This window comes from Coffea arabica, chromosome 1c (assembly GCF_036785885.1).
Source record: "Coffea arabica cultivar ET-39 chromosome 1c, Coffea Arabica ET-39 HiFi, whole genome shotgun sequence".
Lineage (NCBI taxonomy): Eukaryota > Viridiplantae > Streptophyta > Magnoliopsida > Gentianales > Rubiaceae > Coffea > Coffea arabica.
Window position 1 is genome coordinate 8,390,635 of NC_092310.1, and position 18,777 is coordinate 8,409,411.

Consider the following 18,777-nt stretch of genomic DNA (forward strand, 5'->3'; position numbering starts at 1 on the left):
AAAACCCATTCTCCAATACCTTATGCGCAGTCCGCTTTGGTCCAAAATGACCTCAGCGTGCAAAAGTATAACAAAAAGTTAATATTGACTGGTATTCAATTTCACTTACGCATCTCCTCATTATCTGATTTGCGCATCTCTTCCACAAATAAGGGTCATCCCATATGAAGTACTTGGCATTGCTCTTCAACTTGTCCTTCCTCACTCTAGGCCAACCTGCAGGGAAATTATCATTTACTAGGTAGTTAACTAGATCAGCATACAAAGGCACTTGAGAATTTAAAAAAAATAATTGTTCATCAAGAAATGTATCCCTCAATGGCACGTTCTCCTCTCCAACTGGTATGCGTCTTAAATGGTCAACTATCAAATTCTCTGAACCCGTTTTATCTATTATCTCTAGGTCGAATTCTTGCAAGAACAATATCCACCTTATTAGCCTCGATTTTGCATCTTTTTTTGTCATTAGGTACCTCAATGCTGCATAATCAGAAAATACAATAACTTTAGCATCTAATAAATATGACTTGAATTTTTTTAAAGTAAAAATAACTGCAATGAGCTCTTTTTCAGTGGTAGAGTAATTTAGTTAAACTCTATTCAAGGCTCGGGATACGTAGTAGATGGCGTGAACTGTTTTTTCTATTCTTTGCCCTAACATAGCTCCCACTGCATAGTCACTTGTATCGCACATGATCTCAAATGGGAGGTTCCAGTCAGAAGGTTAGATGATCGGTGGCGATGTTAGTAGCTCCTTTAACTTGTCGAATGCTCTCTCACACTCGAAATCGAACTCGAAGGCCGAATCTTTTTGTAAGAGTTTGAACAGAGGGGTTCCAATTTTTGAGAAATCTTTGATGAACTTTTTCGGTAAAAACCTGTATGTCCAAGAAACGAGCGCACTTCCCGCACACTCACAGGGTAAAGCAAAATAGATATAATGTCTATTTTAGCATGATCGATCTCAATACCCTTAGAGGACAATACATGGCCCAGAACCATCCTATGTTCAACTATAAAATGAAATTTTTTCCAGTTAAGCATGAGATTAGTTTCTATACATCTCAACGAGATCAATTTCAGATTATCTAGACAATTATCAAAACTATCACCATATACACTAAAGTCATCCATGAAAATCTCAATAATTTTGTCAACATAACTCGCCATATATCTCTGGAATGTCGCAGGAGTGTTACATAACTCGAATAGCATCCGTCTATATGCAAAAGTTTCAAATCGGCACGTGAAAGTAATCTCCTCTTGATCCTCTGGTGCAATTGCAATTTGAAAATATCTCGAAAATTCATCCAAAAATAATAGTAAGCCTGACAAGCTAACCACTCAACCATTTGGTCAATAAAAGGAAAGAAAAAATGGTTCTTTTTCGTGACAGCGTTTAATTTTTCGTAGTCGATACATTGTCGCCACCCAGTAAGTTTGCGTACTGGCACAAGCTCACCCTTCTGGTTGGCCTCCACTGTCACTCTTGCACTCTTTGGAACTACCTGCATTGGGTTCACCTAGAGACTCTCTGATATTACATGAATAATTCCCACATCTAACAACTTCAATATTTCTTTCATTACCACTTCCATCATGAGAGGACTGAACCTCCTTTGATTTGCCGTACAGGTTTAGCATCTTTTTCAACCTTTATTCGATGCATACAAATAGAAGGGTTGATTCCCTTAATGTCGATGATGGCCCATTCTATTGCCTCCTTATGCTCTCTAAAAATTTGAATTAATTTATCCTCCTGGATTTACGATAGTCCTACTGAGATAATCACCTGGAGTGTTTCCTTTTCGCCAAATATGCATATTTCAAGTGTTTCGGCAGAGATTTCCATTTTAACATAGGTGCCTGCACCACATACGGTAATACCCTTTAATGAGGTTCGGATATGAAAATAGATGCGAGTTCATACCTTGTCGTCGTGATTGGCAGCGATTGCAACGCCTCAACTGTACACTTCAACTCTTCACTCAACTCTACCTCAAGAGTTGTTTTCAACTCGAGATGCTTGGTTAAAACAACCACCAACTTGTCCCTACCAATAATTTCAAACACTTCCTGCACCGCAAGATCAATAGTATTCACAGAAAAAATAGAGTTGAAATTAGAGTTTGAGGGATATTTCATGATTTCAAAGATATTAAAATGAACAATTTTTTATCAAATTTCATGGATAAGGTACCTTTATTAACATCAAATTTAGTCTGGGTTGTGCTAAAAAAGGATCTACCCAATAGCAAAGGTGAGGGGTTGGGAGAATGATTATCATCAATGTCAAGTACATAAAAGTCAGTTGGGAATACCAATTCATTAATTTTAACCAACATATCTTCGATCAACCCATCAGAATACGTATTAGTTCGGTCAGTTAATTGGATTATTATCGCAGTTTCTTTTAATGGATCTAGGTTCAAGGAAGTATAGATAGATTTAGACATTACATTGATAAATGCTCCTAAGTCCAACATGGCATTTCTAATCAAAATATTACCTATCCTATAGGGGATAATAAACATACTTGGATCCTCGCATTTCAGAGAGAGTCTGTAGAATTGCTGACACGTTCTTCCCCACAATAATTCTTTTCTCTCCCCTCAACCTTCTTCGTTGACGCACAAATTCCTAAAAAATTTTACATACTTCGGCACTTATTTGATTGCGTCTAATAGGGAAATGTTGATTTCTACTTTGTAGAATACCTCTAAAGTCTTTTTTTCCTTGTCCTGTTTCTTCAGTTTCTCCAACCTGCTAAGAAAGGGAGGTGGATTAGTTTTAACTTCAATGATTGGGTCAGGGAGTATCACTAAATTTTTGTTGTTTCTATTCTCTTCCTCAAGCTCTTTCTCGATTTTTTCTTCATCCTTGTCCTTTGTACTCACGAGTTCGGGTCCTTGAATTTCCTTTCCGCTTCTTAAGGTCATTGCACTTACATTCTTCGGGTTTAGTTCGAGTTGGGACGGCAATTTTCCTTGAACTTGGGATTCCAGGCGGTTGATTGCTATTGCCATCTGACTCATCTGACTCTGCATTAATTGCATCTGTCCCATTTAATTCCTTATATTAGGTTAGAATCCATCTTTTGTTGATTAGTAATTAACTACTTCATCATCTCTTCTAGAGACGGGCTAGAGTTTGGAGGAGGTGGTGGATGCCGAGATTGGTATTACTGTTGGTACCGTTGCTGTCTATTCATTGCAAAATTTGATTGCCTATTTCCTTCATAGCTAAACTTAGGGTAATCTTTCTAACTTGGATTGTATGTGTTCGAGTACGGATCATATGGCTTTTTTGGCGCGGGCGTATAACCAACCATGTTTACTTGCTCTACACTTTTTTCTTGAATCATTAGGTACATTTCTGTAGGACGACCCAAAGCAGTGCAAATCCCACACATCTTGGCTTGTGGAGCATTTCTACAACCAATTGCCTAAAAAATAAGGTTAATTCGGTCAATTGTTATTGGATAGCGGATGTCTGTACCTCATTCACTTTATGTATCGGGACATCGTCTCTTGTACCAAACTGTTGCGAATTCTCGGCCATCCCTTCGATCAACTCCCATGCTTCTTGAGGAGTTTTATTCACTAATGCCTCTCTACTTGCAGCATCAATAATGCTCTTGTCTCTAAAAAGCAGCCCTTCGTAAAAGTATTAGATGAGCAATTGCCACTTATTGGGTGATGAGGGCATTTGATGCATAATTTCTTGAATCGCTCCCAATAATCATAGAGCGACTCTCCCGGATGTTGCTTGATACTATATATCTCCTTTCTCAGACTTGCAACTCGAGATGTAAGAAAATATTTTTTCAAGAATTTTTTCTTCAATTGTTCCCACCTGGTGATACTACCCGGAGGTAAGTAGTACAGTCAGTCTTTGATCGAGTCTTTAAGAGAGAAGGGAAATGCCCTCATTTTTATTTGTTCTTCTGTAATTTTCGAAGGCTTCATACTATTGCAAAACAATATCGAATTCTTGCAAGTGCTTATGAAGCTCCTCACCTGGTAAACCATGAAAAGATGGTAAAAGATGAATTAGACCAGATTTTAACTCAAATGGAGTGTTATCATTTAAATTCGAAAAAGTAATGCATAAGGATTGCTGGTTTAAATTAGGAGCAGCGAACTCCCTCAATATCTGTGTATTAGCCATAGTGATTTTTTCTCTATTCGGGTCACTCGGAATATCACCAAGTGAGCTTGTTGATTTAACTTCTAGATCAAGTCTCTAAGATGCAGCACTAGATTGCTCTTCTCTGAATTGTCTAGTCTCTTTTCACATTTGGCGCGCACTCTTCTCTATTTCAGGATCGAAAATTAATTCGTCTATACGAGAGGAACGAGACATACACTAGAAAATTAAAACGAAACTGAACTTAAAAGAAATAAATTAACTAATGCCAGTCCCCGGCAATGGTGCCAAAAATTGATAGGATGTCGAGCCTATATAATAATAAAAATAAACCTACTTGCCAATTAAAACAATTATAACTCAATTCTAAGTATTAGAGTAGGGAGTTTAGATGTGCAATGTGTTACTTGATTCACCCTGTTTCCGAAGAGTTTGCTTAATCCGATATATCAGAATGGAATTGTTTATTCACAAGAAATTATTAATTTATATAAAGGGCAAATAAGATCGTCTTCTCAGGGATTGGGGATATTTGTCTCTTTCAAAATTCAAGGTAACAAGGGGGTGATTTTGTAAAAATGATGACAATTAAAACAATTCAAATAAAAACAAATAACTAACTAAAAATTAAATGACAATTTACTCAAATCAGATTAACAATAACTAAAAATCTAGTCAAGAAATAATTTCAACAATGGTTCACCTAATTGATCATCGATGCAAAGGTAATTCTAATTATTTACTAATAAATAGGTTATAACTACCAAACAAGCGATGATAGTCAACCCCTCCTTACTGTGTCGGTGATTAAGGTACGTCCGTTAATCACTGCTCTAATTGAGAAATAATCCTAGGTACACTCGTAAGATTTAATTCCCCAATTATTGCCTTACGTATTAGAGATGCCCTATTCTAACTAAATAACACACTACCAGGGTTATTTTAAATTAACCCGCGTATTCCCCTGACACAAATCCAATCATTCCACTTGCCACTATTTTAGAGTAATTAAACAATTACGGATTTAACGCTCCAAATGACACTAGATTGCTAAATTAATTTGACAACCGAATCCAAGATAATTAATTAATATAACAACCATAAATACTACAATTAGAGAATATGCAATTACCAGAAAATAAGAGAAATAGATAAAATTAATTTGATCTCACAATTTTTAGATGAACCAACGCCTCCGTTATTCCTTGACGAGAAAAAAAGATTTAGTTCATCTCTAGGGAGAGAATCCCATGTGAAATTGCAGAAATACTAGTCACGGACATTGTCTTCGATTGTGATGATTCAATTCGCTGGATTAAGGAAGAAAACCAAAACTACAAAGAATGACTAATTGTTTCTACTTCCTTCTGACATGCCAAGGAGAAAATCACATCAAAGACGACAAGGTCAAAATCTCCCAAAAAGGAGTCAAGAATGTCGGCTCTTTTTCCTCCATAAAAATCCTCCTCCGATACGGCTACCAAGAGCAAATAAAAGGAAAGAGTCCTACTGCTACTAATCTGCTGTACTTCCATTATCAGATAAGGAAACAATCTCAAATTTTGTCTTCAATTGGTCTTGTGTCTCCTGTTACCACTCAAACTTTTCTACTAACTACCGTCAAATTGCACCGTTTTATGGTATTTTGTTCCATTCCCTACAATAAATACAAATTTCCAAAAGTGAGTAAAATCTGACAATTAATCCACATTTAGTAAGGTAATAGGGGAAATTAATTATAAAATAAATGACAAAATTGCAACCTATCAATTTGTTTTTAAAGACAAAATCGTAGATTTAGCCCGTCAAGGTAAAATTCTTCTTGAAAAAGATAAAGTATTTGCAAACCAAACCGCAATAATATTTGATTCTTTGTGCCATTCAATAGAACTTCCTCATCGTCAATCTTTATCAAGCAATATTTCATTTGCAAATGAGAGAATTAAAAAATCTTCAAACCAAAATGTCAATGAAAATTGTAATGAAGAATGGACCCTCGTTACTCAAAACAAGAATCGCAGGCAAAAGGTGAAGAAAAGCACCCCTCTACCAAAATTCAAAGTTATGAAAAAGCAAAACACTATACAGAAATCAAAAAGTGTGATTAAGGTGTCAATTATTTCAAGAGATCCACCGCTCCAAAATGTCTGTCAGCTTGTGACATTAAGAGAATTCATGACTAATAGATATTTAAGTGATGATGATGACTATGCATCTTGTAACATCACCAAACCCAAAAATATTCAAGTTGCACAAATGAATGTTGAACTAGAATAAAAATTCAAAATTACTGTTCAACGTGCAACAATCATCATATTTGACAATGATGATCTTTTACTTGGTTCCAAATCCTATTTGTCAGTGGGTATGCCTGGAAACAAAAAATAAATAGGATACTCATCCATGGAGGATCAACTGTCAACATCATGCCTTTACGTGCAATAAAAGAATTTAAAATTTCAAGTAATGATATCTTCCAAAACTGTCTCATGATTCAAGGATTTAATCAGGGGGGCAAAAAGCAAGTGGTTTCATAAGGGTTGAATTGCTTATTGATGAGTTATATTTAAATACGTTTTTCCATATTATTGATGCCAAAACTTCCTACAACATGCTTTTGAAGAGACCGTGAATTCACAGGAATGAAATTGTACCATCTACTCTACATTAATGTTTTAAATATTCTCGTGATGGCATCATCAAGAAAGTTGTTGTAGATGATAAGGCATTCACTGAAATCAAAGCACATTTTACTGATGCCAAATTTTATCCCCAAGGTAAGATAAGAATAAAATAATCAGTAAAAGAAAAAATTTGAAAGTCTAAAGCACCTATTTTGTGTTATGTTCCAAAACAACAAAAGAGGAAAGTCAAGCTCCTTTTGTTGGTTGTGACACATTTAAAGAATTAAATATTCCACTGACCAAAATTGAAATAATCAAGAACGAAAAAATTGTCATTGAGGGATTTGTTTGTCCAAGGAAAGAGCCTGCATTGGAATATAATTCATTACTAATCACTCGAACTCAAGAAGGTTTTGATCCAAGTATATACAAACTTCTTGTTAAGACATGTTATGACCCAAATGAAAAGAATATATTGGACAAACTTCCTCCTAAAGTAACTGGCTAGAAAATTCATGGATTGACTTATACTCTTGATCGAGTATGTTTAATTTAATTTTTATTTAGACAGTAGAAGTGACCTAGTCGCTCGTGAAGGCGCTGGTCATCATGCAATAATTCAATTGAACAAGCTCAGCCTTGAAAAAGGAAGGGTCACAAGGGAAGCATTTCAATTCAAACGTACAACTATCCTTATTACTTTCAAAATTGGGTTATAAATGCATAGTGTTCAAATGACAATACTGGTTAACCAAGAGTCCCACTCAGATTACAGGCACCGCATGAACTATTGGTTCATGAATATTGAAAAAAGTATATTACAGTTTCATATGTTACAAGTGATCCAAACCTCATAAGCAATTATTACACCCTACTTCCTCCTAAACCCTCTTCAAATCCAACGCGTCCCTTTCTTCTTCTCAACCTAGCAACCTCTATTTCTCCTTTCGACCATACTTGAACAACAGAAATTCGTAATTGGGTTGTTTAAAAAGATTAAAAAAAAAGAGTTCATAAGAAAACTTACCTGCTTTAATGAATCTACCAACAATGAAATCCAACTTAAAAAAACAATCTGATCACTCCTACCCACTCAAGCTTATGCATGCCCGCAAGAATTTTCAATCATCATCCTATTGTTTTCTTCTTTTTGTCATCCTTTCTTTATGTTGTTCAAATATACTAAAAAATTATTAATTTTGTAAAGAAAAATAAAGATGAAAAAAATCGACCTATGACCAACAAATTACATTCGTCATCCTGGCTTTGGAGTCAATGGAACATCTAGCTAGGTTGTGGACTTGTGGTGGTATTGGCGAAAAGGCATACCAAGAATTGTAAAACAAAGTATTGGTGTAAAAGAAAGTTGAGTTACTTTGGGTAAAAAATGAATTAGCAAAATTTAAACATTTGAATTAGCAAATATATAGCAAGAGTCGATTGTCCTTATCTTCAAGGGCAATTTGTACAATGAATTTCTACTTTCTAGGACTTTTTGGCTCCGTTTGGCAAGTGAGTTTTTTGGGTGTTTGTCTAAAACTTTACTGTAGAAGTTTTTTAAAAAATTTTTGAACTGTATTTTTTTTTTTGAATATTTTGAAATGTAAAATTTAAAATTTTTAAAATTTTTTTTGAGATTACAATAGTTAAAGTCTTAAAAAACTTGTAGCAGACAAACTTGATAAAAAAACTTGTCTGCCAAACAAGGCTATTCTAACAAATTTGAACAGCAAATAATTGAGACAACATGGAATAATCATTACATTTTTCTATAAATCTTGTTTTTTTTTTATTTTTAAAATTCTTTTGCCCTTTTAACCATCTTGCATATACATCACATCACGAAAAGTGTACAACAAACAATAACAATGAAATTGTTTAGTTAATCTTGACTCCAAGCACACACGTTAAAGTTGGATCTGTGCCCTCTGCGGTTGCAGGTACAACCGCAAAAGAAGGTTGGAACTTTTATTGGCTGAGATTGGTCAATCCGACTTCGGACTGATATCAGCCATTGTCTTGAATTTCATTTAAAGTTAATGGCTCAAATTAGTTCGATGTGAAATGGACAGCCCTCAGCTATTAAAAGTCCTCTACGGTTGCAGGTGCAACAGCAGAGGATCCGCATCCTTAATTGTTACATTTCGTGGGGAACGGAACTGAGAGAGGGTCAATGCCCATCTTTATCCCAAAGTAACAGTTTTTAGCTCTACTTAAATTAACTTCTAGGATAAAAGTTCCAACTCCCAACCTTCATTTGGTGAAGTTTTGGTCTATTTTCTTTGTTGTGGGTTAGCAATTAAAAGAACCATGCAATTTTGATTGACTGACTTCATAATTGAGAGGCTGATATTTTGTTGGATTTGTCTTCTTGTTTGACAATTTCAACATGTGGTAATCCACTTTCTTATCCAGATGTCTAATGTTTATTTTTCCAATAGCACTAGAATTTTGCATCTGCCTTAGTATGGTCTTTTTCTTTATTTATTGTGATTTTATACAAATATAAATAATTTAAATACAAAAATTAACAACAATCCTACACATTCATCTATATTAACTTTAAAAAATTAATGTATTTTAAACGTCCAATTATTTACTAATTTTTAAAAATTTATTTACATACTTTCGCTATAATATGATAGTATACATCAAATCATGTACCCCATATCAAAAACTTAGTAGCTATTCTTTTTTTACAAATATTCTTTTAGATAATTTAAATTTTTATGATGATCATAAATCTAGAACTATATATTCACATTTAATTAAATAGAAAAAATCCAGCAATTCATTTTTCTTCATCAATAAATATTTAGTTTTCAATAATATTGGTAAATCTGTCGGTGTAATAGTTAATTCTCTTTTTTACACTAAGTTAATTCAAAATTTAGAGAAGAAATGATGGACAATTTGAATACCAATCAATGGTATGGTAGTGAAAGGAAGTAATTTGAGATATGTAAGATTTCAATAAGTGTGATTAAGGAAATAATTTGGGATATGTAAGATTTTAATAATTGTGATTTGAAAAAGGTTTTGCTACAGTTCTATATGTAACAATTTGATAGAAAACAGAATCATTAAGATAAGATTAATAGTTTTTTAAAGCAATATAATTAAGATAAGATTAGTTATTTTTTAAAGTTATTTTAAAATTAGAGATAATTATTAAACATATAATATAATTCAAATAGGATGTATGGGTAAAACCCAAGTGACCCGTAACTCATTAATTCTCTTCAGTTAGGCATGATACGTAGGAGTGAAAAATAACTCTAATTAAAATAGCTACTTTCATATATATATATATATGTGTGTATATATATATATATATATAGTGAATTCAGTAGTTGTATTTTTCTACTAAAATCTTAAATGGTAGCAGAATGTCCACATTCTTCAAACAACAATGTTCAAGAGATGAAAATTTGACATCTATATAGATTTGGGGCTCGACAAGTTGAGTTTTGTCTGGTTGAAATTGGTTGATATAATTATTGCAACTTATAATGTAAAGTTGTACAACTTAGTTGTAAACTTTAATTTATCAACATAAACAATTAAGTAGTTATAAAAATTCATGGTTATATAAATTGTACAAGTTCACAACAAAAATTAACAAAAATTATAAACTTACATAAATTGATTTGAATTGGACAAAATTCCAACTTGTGAGGCCTCGAATCTCCTTTTTACATGATACCCAAGTTTTTACATAGAGTAAAAAGTATATCGTGAGGGCAAAAAACCTGGGCGGCCATTAAACTTTTCTCAACATCATGTTTTGACCATCGAACTATTTTTTGTCAATTATTGACCACTAAACAACTTAATCAGTCCACCCGTGCCCATTTCGTCGGTAATGGCTGTTAATTTCTGAAATTAGCATTACACGCGGCAAACCACAGGGGCAATTTTGTCCGTCAATCCACTGACCGTTCCCTTACATTAATACATCAACTGAAAAGAAAAAAAGAGCGGTAGAAACAAGTCAATCAAACAAACTGAAGTTCTCAAAATCGTTGTAGGAAGATCAAAGAGAAGGGTTTTGAAGATCGAAGAGAAGGGAAAATCGTGGTGAATCTATGGAGTGGATCATCAGGAGAAGAGACGTCGACATTGATCCATATGAAATTTACGGTAAGTTATTTTTCGGAGAAAATCATGTGAATGAACTGAAACTATACTTTAAACTAAATGTAATGGGTGTATTACTCAAGTTTGTGTCTGAAATCGAAGGTGCTTATTTGTGGGTTGTGAATATGTAGCAGCATTATGGGGTTTAAATGTTAGGGTTTTCATCCAACTGCCGGTTGTAAAAGTGGAAAATTTTGAAATAAACAAGTGTTTTTTTCAGCCTTGTTTTTTCAAATGAAGTGATTCCTTTTTTTTTTCCCATTTCATTGCAGTGCCTAATTCTGAACTATTCAGTATTAGAATGTTTCATGGTGGTAGATTTAGTGGGCGTCAGTATAAAACATACGTTGGTGGTGAAATAGATTATGTTGATGCATGTGATGCGGAGAGAATGTCTGTCCATGAGATAAATGAGATGGTTCAGGATTTAGGACATAATGGTACAATGCTTTACTATTACTTAGAACCTGGGAGTGATTTGAATAAGGGATTAAGAGAGTTACAAGGAGATGCAGATATAGTGGCAATGTGCAAATGGGCGTACGAGCACAAACTGATAGATGTTTATTGTGACCATAGGCCTTTACATGAAATTCTTGACATCCAGTCACATTCCCCACTGTTAGGTAGTAAGAAAAAAACAGGGGTTGTAATTGAAGAAATTGATGAACATGGTAGTGTAGTTGTAGATGAACATGGCAGTGGAGTTGTAGAACTTGATAAACAATTGGTGGTTAGAAAAAACCTGTTTGGTAGCTCTTTTGTTAGTACAAATATGACTGCCCCTGGAGCAGCAATGGGAGGTACAAGTAGAGGTGAAGGTGTAAGAGTAAGTGTTGTCATTGAGGGAGAAGCTAGTGGGACTGGTGTAAAGAGTAGGAGTCAAGGAGATAAAACTGATGTGAATGCAAGGGCAGGTGAAGAAGATAATAAAGATGACAGCAGCTCAGAAGGGGAGCATTTCACTGATGACGAAGAGTTTTGCAAAGATGATCAAATGCTTGGGAGTGAGAAACCAACTCCCACAGTTGAAATATCCCCTCCTGTTATGAGGAGAACTACTGAATCTATACTCCATGAGAGCCAAGATGTAAATGGCTTGGAAAGTGGTACACATGGAGATGGTCAACATGATGTCCAAGCTGAAAAACAATCACAGGCAACTAAAGGATCATCTGGTGGCAGTAAGAGAGCAAAGAAAAAGTATCCTAGAAAAACAACAAGAGGAAAGAGAAAGAGATCAGCAAGAAGGGAGAAGACATCATCAGCACAGGCTGTTAATAACACATCATCACAGGAAGCTGCTGAGGAAATGGAAGAAGCTGCTGATGAAGATGTGTTGCATGACAACATGATGGAGGATGACCTGCATAGCATTGATGGTTCTTCTGATGAAGATGATGAAGTGCAGAAGGGAATCAAATATGTTGACTTCAATGCTGAAAAGGACATGAGAAATCCACATTTCCAGGTTGGGATGCGATTTGCATCATCAGCTGAGTTTAAGGCCGCAATGCAGAATTATTCTATTGCTAATGGTAAACCTGTTTGGTACTACACTAATGAGGAATTGAGAGTAAGAGTAAGGTGCAAGGATCCATGCAACTGGGAGTGTTATGCTTCTCAAGAGAAAGCAATTGGGCCGAATGATTTGGTGATTAAGACCCTTTATGATGTACACTCAAACTGCAGTCATGCCTGGAAAAATAAAATGATGACTGCTAAATGGGTTGCTGAGAGATATGAGGACAAAATTAGGGCCAATATGAACATTCCAGTCCATGCTTTAAGGCAGACAGTGCATGAGGAGTACAAGATACAAATATCGAAAACAATAGCCAGAAATGCTAGAGGTATAGCTGTTGACAGAATCAAAGGTTGTGCAGTCGAACAGTATAAGCATATATGGGAATATTGTGAGGAGATTAAGAAGACTCATACTAATTCTACCATGGTGGTCGAGTTCACTCCATTTAGAGATCCAGGTTCGAATCCTAGGTTCATGAGACTGTACTGTTGTTTAGGTGCACTAAAAGAAGGATTCAAAATGTGTAGACCTGTGATTGGACTTGATGGCTGCCATATAAAAGGGCCTTACCCTGGTCAACTGTTATCAGCAGTGGCAGTTGATCCCAACAATGGTTGGTGGCCTATTGCTTGGGCCATAGTGGAGAAGGAAGCTACAATACAGTGGAAATGGTTCTTACAACTTCTCCAAGCAGATCTGGAAATAGATAATCAGTGTCACTATACTTTCATCTCTGATCAACAAAAGGTATGGATCTTATTATCCAACATTTGATGTGAGACTTGTGGCTGCTTGAACCAATAATTCATTTGTTTTTGTGCAGGGATTGGACAGAGCATTATCCGAGGTGCTACCCAACTCTGAGCATAGATATTGTGTGCAGCATATGTATCAAAATTTCAAGAAGAAACATCCTGGAAAGGCACTTAAAGGGATGCTGTGGGCGATAGCTAGGAGCAGCACAATTGAGATGTACAAGAAAGCTGTTGAGGACTTGAAAGAGTATGACAATGAAGCATACAAGTGGGTGGAGAAGGCTCCTCATCCGATGCATTGGTGTAAGGCTTACTTTTCTCCTCACACTAAATGTGACATGATTGTCAATAATCTGTGCGAATCTTTCAATTCACATATACTAGAGGCCAGGGATAAACCAATTATATCTTGCTTGGAGAATATTAGAGAACTGATGATGGAAAGAATTCAAAAAAGAAAGGCTGCCATGACTAGATATCCACACTCAACTGGTCCTCTGATCAGAAAAATTGTTGAGGACAGAATTGAAGAATCTTTCCAGTGGTTCCCACAGTTCAATGGGATTGATGGTTATCAGGTAAAAGGTCCAAGAAATTCCCAGTTTGCTGTGAATTTGAGAATGAAGAGTTGCACTTGTCGAATCTGGGAATTATCTGGTTTACCTTGTACCCATGCCATTGCAGCAATAAAGCAAACTGAGGATGATCCACATGAAATGATTGTGGAATATTACTACAAGAGCTTATTTTTACAGATTTATAATAATGTCTTACAACCCATCAGCAGCCAAGTACTGTGGCCTGAGTCCAGCATGCTTCAACTTGATCCTCCAATTCCCACTGTCCAGCCTGGGAGGCCAAAAAAGGCAAGGAGAAGAGATGAGACAGAAGGGAAGAACCATGGAAGAAAACTTAGAAAAAATGTCACTATGCATTGCAGAAAATGTGGTAAAACAGGGCACAATGCTGCAACATGCAAAGAGGTGACTGAGCACCAACAATCTGGCCAGCCAAAGAAGAAAAAACATGTGAGTATACATACAATTCAATGTATTTCAAATGTCATATAGTATACATACATATAGTCTCTAATCAACTGGCATTTGTATAAGGTTTCTAGAAGAAAACAGCAAGCAAAAGTAGTCCAGTCACAAGGTATAGAGACCCAAGGGCTACAGCAACAGGAAACTCCATTAGCTAGCCAACCAAGCCAACCAATCGCATCTGCAACTCAGCAATCAGATCTAATGTCCCAACACCCAACTCCACCACTTCAACAGCCAATACCAGTAGTTCAGCAACCAGATCCAGCAGCTACAAGTTCTAGATCTGGCATGAAATTCAACAGAAATGGTAAACGGCCCTTGACTGATGCTGACAAAGGGATGATTAATGCTAATTATGCCTACTTGGGAAAGGAACCACCCTTCAAGGTTGGTAGGTGGAGGGGTAGAAGAGGTGCAAATGCTGGTAGATCTAGATCTAGATCTACAAGAGGCAGAAGTGCAGGTGCAAGTTAGATGGAATTGGATACAGTTTTAGATGTGATCCGAGATGTTGATGATGGTGACTGATATGTACATAAGTCTTTTGACTTATAATAGTTTATTTAAGTTGATGGGATCCACTTCATGTTGATAGTGGATGGCTTTTGTTTTGTTATGGTGGATGCCTTTTGTTTTTCATCCACTATCTTTTTGCTTATTCAACAGAAAGCTGTGTATTTTTGCAAATTGGAAACTTTTCTAGTTGGTTTTATCTAATGGAAATGGTCCTTTTGTCTTAATTTTCTGTGTTATAATGCCGCATTCATCAGAAACTACAAAAAACTTGCATCCATTCATTCAGTAAAAAGTAACACAATTACAGTAGGGATTCCATTACATAAGAAAGCAAACCAATGAAAAAATCACTACAAAATACAACATGGGAATCTTTGGTCTGCTATTGCTACGGACACTACCACCAAAAGCTGTCTCCACTCAACCTTACTACTCTCATTTCATCACAATCACCCAACAACATTAACTATCCCTTGATGGCCAACATATGGTCACTCTTAATAACAGTCTTCAGATAGCAGCAAAAACAATACAGCAATAGAAATGCCCATGTACCGAGAAGAGCTCTTTTGAGACAGTGCTCTCTGGTCTTGTACTTTTTCACTTCACCCTCCAATTTTGCAACTTTAAGTTCCAATTTTTGAGCTTTATTTTCCCATCTTCTTGCTGAAGTTTCTAATTCCTCCATATTACTTTCCATTCTATTCATTCTTCGCAGCAAACCAGGAATCACTTGAGTTGATCTTTCACACATTGTTGGATCATACCATTCCCAAAAACCACATCCCTCATCCTGCAATTTACATTTTCCAAGACTAAATCCTCTTGTTATAACATTTCCATTACAAATCTAACATCTTACCTCTCTAAGATCTTACCTCTCCTAAAGTGCAGACCACAAATCTTCTTGCTGGGTTCCAATTTGTCCATGAGGTCTTCACCATTGCTGTTAATCCGCAGGAGCATCTAGGTATGGGTTTAGGAGAGCGTCTCGACATTCTTTGGCTTCTTCGATTTCTGACACAGGATTTAGGGCTGGAAATTGAGTCCCAATTGTTTCCTCCACAAGACCAGACACTTCAGTTTGTTTGATTGGCTTGTTTCTACCGCTCTTTTTTTCTTTTCAGTTGATGTATTAATGTAAGGGAACGGTCAGTGGATTGACGGACAAAATTGCCCCTGTGGTTTGCCGCGTGTAATGCTAATTTCAGAAATTAACAGCCATTACCGACGAAATGGGCACGGGTGGACTGATTAAGTTGTTTAGTGGTCAATAATTGACAAAAAATAGTTCGATGGTCAAAACATGATGTTGAGAAAAGTTTAATGGCCGCCCAGGTTTTTTGCCCATATCGTGATGATCCTAATAACTCTTTTTTTTTCATTATAAGCGAGAGATCTCTTGTTTGAAACCTCTTACTTACGTTCCTTTCTCCCGTACCACCAAATGCATCCTTCCCTCCTCCCTTGCTGAGAAACTCTTGAATTCACCCACCAATATAGTCTTGCGACATCATCAAAGCCATCCTAATCTCTATTTTACTAATTCTTTCCAAGACCCCGCTTTGTTGTTTCCTTTGTTTTTTTACTCCAAATGCTGCACCCTGTTTCCTTTTTTTTTTTTTTGCTCCAAATCTTTTAATTCTTGTTTTTTTTTTTCTTTTTACAAGCTCTTAAAACAACATCTTTCTATACATGGCTTTCTTTTTTAAATCATCCTTTTGCCTTTTCACTATTGCAAATACATCAAATCACAAGCTGTAGTGAATAATAACAACGAAGTTGTCCAAATAAGTTGATTCCAAACACACACGTTAACAGTTGGAGTGGGTCCTCTGCAATTGCGAGTTCAATCGCAAAGAACGGTTCGCACTTTTAACAGTCGAGATTAGCCTCTCCGATCTCAGGTTGATCTTACCCGTTGATTTAGGGATCAGATTAGCTGATCTCAACTATTAAAAGTTATCTACGGTGCACTTGTAACTGTAGAGGATCCACAACCTTAATAGTTACATTTCCCCATCTTTATCTCAAAGTTTTGTAGTTTTAGCACTGCTTAAATTAACTAAGTTGACGGAGCAATTGCTACGACCATCAGCTATTGGAAATAAATCACATAATGAAAAAGTTGAAGTGAATCACAACAACGAAGTTGTACAGGTAATCTTGAATCCAAACACATACTTTAATAGTTGGATCTGGAGGACAGTTGGCACTTTTAATGGCCAAAATCCAACTTCGGGCTAATCTCGGCCCATCTGACTTCAGGCTGATTGGTTTGAGTTTCAAATAAAATTCAAATCAATGGTAGAGATCAACCCAAGATCAGATGGGCCAGTCTCGGCCGTTAAAAGTCCTCTGCAGGTGCATCTTTGTACTTTGAGAGTTCTGATTGATAATTCGATACTCTGGAAATTCTAATGCCTTTATGCCCACTTCAATTAGAATGTGATGGTCAATGTTTTAAAAACCGGACCTTTAATCGAACCGGTGAAATGAAAGGGTCGAGGTTCAACCGGTCGGACCGGTTCAACCTCGGTTCAATGAATTTTTTAAAAAATAATTTATATAAATATATATGTGCACAAAATAAGACATGTAATGGATAATTTAATACTTTATATGATGAAAAGTTTACTATTTTTGAATAACTTGGATTTTTAAAAATAAAATTTTTAAATTATAAGTTAAAACAAATAAATTTCATCTCAATTTCAATTATATCTACCAAAAAAATCTTAAATATAATCCAAAAATATCACAATATTTGAAATTATACAAAATTCACGTCTATGAAATTTAGACATTGTGAACTTAAATTTTAATTTACATTTTGGAATTTAAATTTACAATTTAAAAAAGGAAGTTTGGAGTTCGAAGAAAATCAAGAGAATTGAAAATAGAAATGCAAATTTGATAAGAAACAAAAAATGAGATAAAAGTGAGTGGTTGTGGTATTAAATAAATTGGGTTAAAGAAAAATAATTCTTTTTTAACTTTTTTAAATTTAATGGACAAAAACAAAATTAAAATATGGAAGAAAACATCAATAAATTAAAAATAAAGAGATTTGATTAAAAAATGAGTGGCAAAAGAAAAGATGATAGAGAGAGAGTGTGTGTGTGTGTGTGTTGAAGATTAAAAAGAAAGAGTCATGAAAGGATGATATTTTGTAAAAAAAATGGAACAAAAGAAATATGAGTGTTTGTTTTATATAAATAAGTTACCAAAAAAACTAATAAGATGTGATAGTGCAATGGTTACTACATTAGTCTTCTATTACAAAGGTCTTGAGTTCGAATCTTGATAACTACATTTTGCAAAAAAAAAAAAAAAAAAAAAAAAGGAAAACTCAAAAACCGGAAATAACCGGTTCAAATCCGGTTCAGCGGGTTTCGCGGTCCGACCGGTTTTTGACCGGTTTCTTGACAAAGTCAAACCTGGCAGTGAACCGGACCGGAGCCATGGCCGGTTCGTGATTCAACCGGTCGAACCGGCCGGTCCGGTCCGGTTTTCAAAACACTGGTGATGGTTTGCTGTAATTCTCCAGTGTTGGAGTTTACAACATTGATGTTCTTGGCATATTAAATGTTAGAACCAACTTTTAACACATCGATGAACCTTCAAGGAACCCCACATTGACGGACCTTGGAGCTTGACCACTGGACTAGAAGGCAAAGACCGTTAATGAGTGCAGCCAAATTCCAACTATATATGTGGATGTGGGTCCATACGTGTAAAATGGTGATAGAAATGCAAATAGGTGGTCACCAATAAGAGTTGACTCCAAAGCCTTTCTTACCTACTTTTCAACGTATATAACATGTAATGTTTGTTCTCCTTGATGGTATACCTGTGCATACGGTCACCGAACCATCTATTGCGATGGCATACCTGTGCGTACAGCTCATCTTCTTCCTACTTTTCTTCCCAATTTCTGCTTTGGCTCAAAAAAGTGGTATTGTCCTTTGGGGCACGTTAACGTTACGGCTCTACTTTTCCCTTATATGATCATTTAG

General features: G+C 35.7%; 1 non-coding gene across 1 annotated transcript; it reads left to right on the top strand.

Moving 5' to 3' along the window:
- Positions 1-3,690: 3,690 nt before the first annotated feature.
- LOC113743794 (small nucleolar RNA R71) lies at positions 3,691-3,797 on the top strand. The gene has a single exon (XR_003461207.1). It is a non-coding gene; the product is annotated as a small nucleolar RNA R71 (small nucleolar RNA).
- Positions 3,798-18,777: the final 14,980 nt, after the last annotated feature.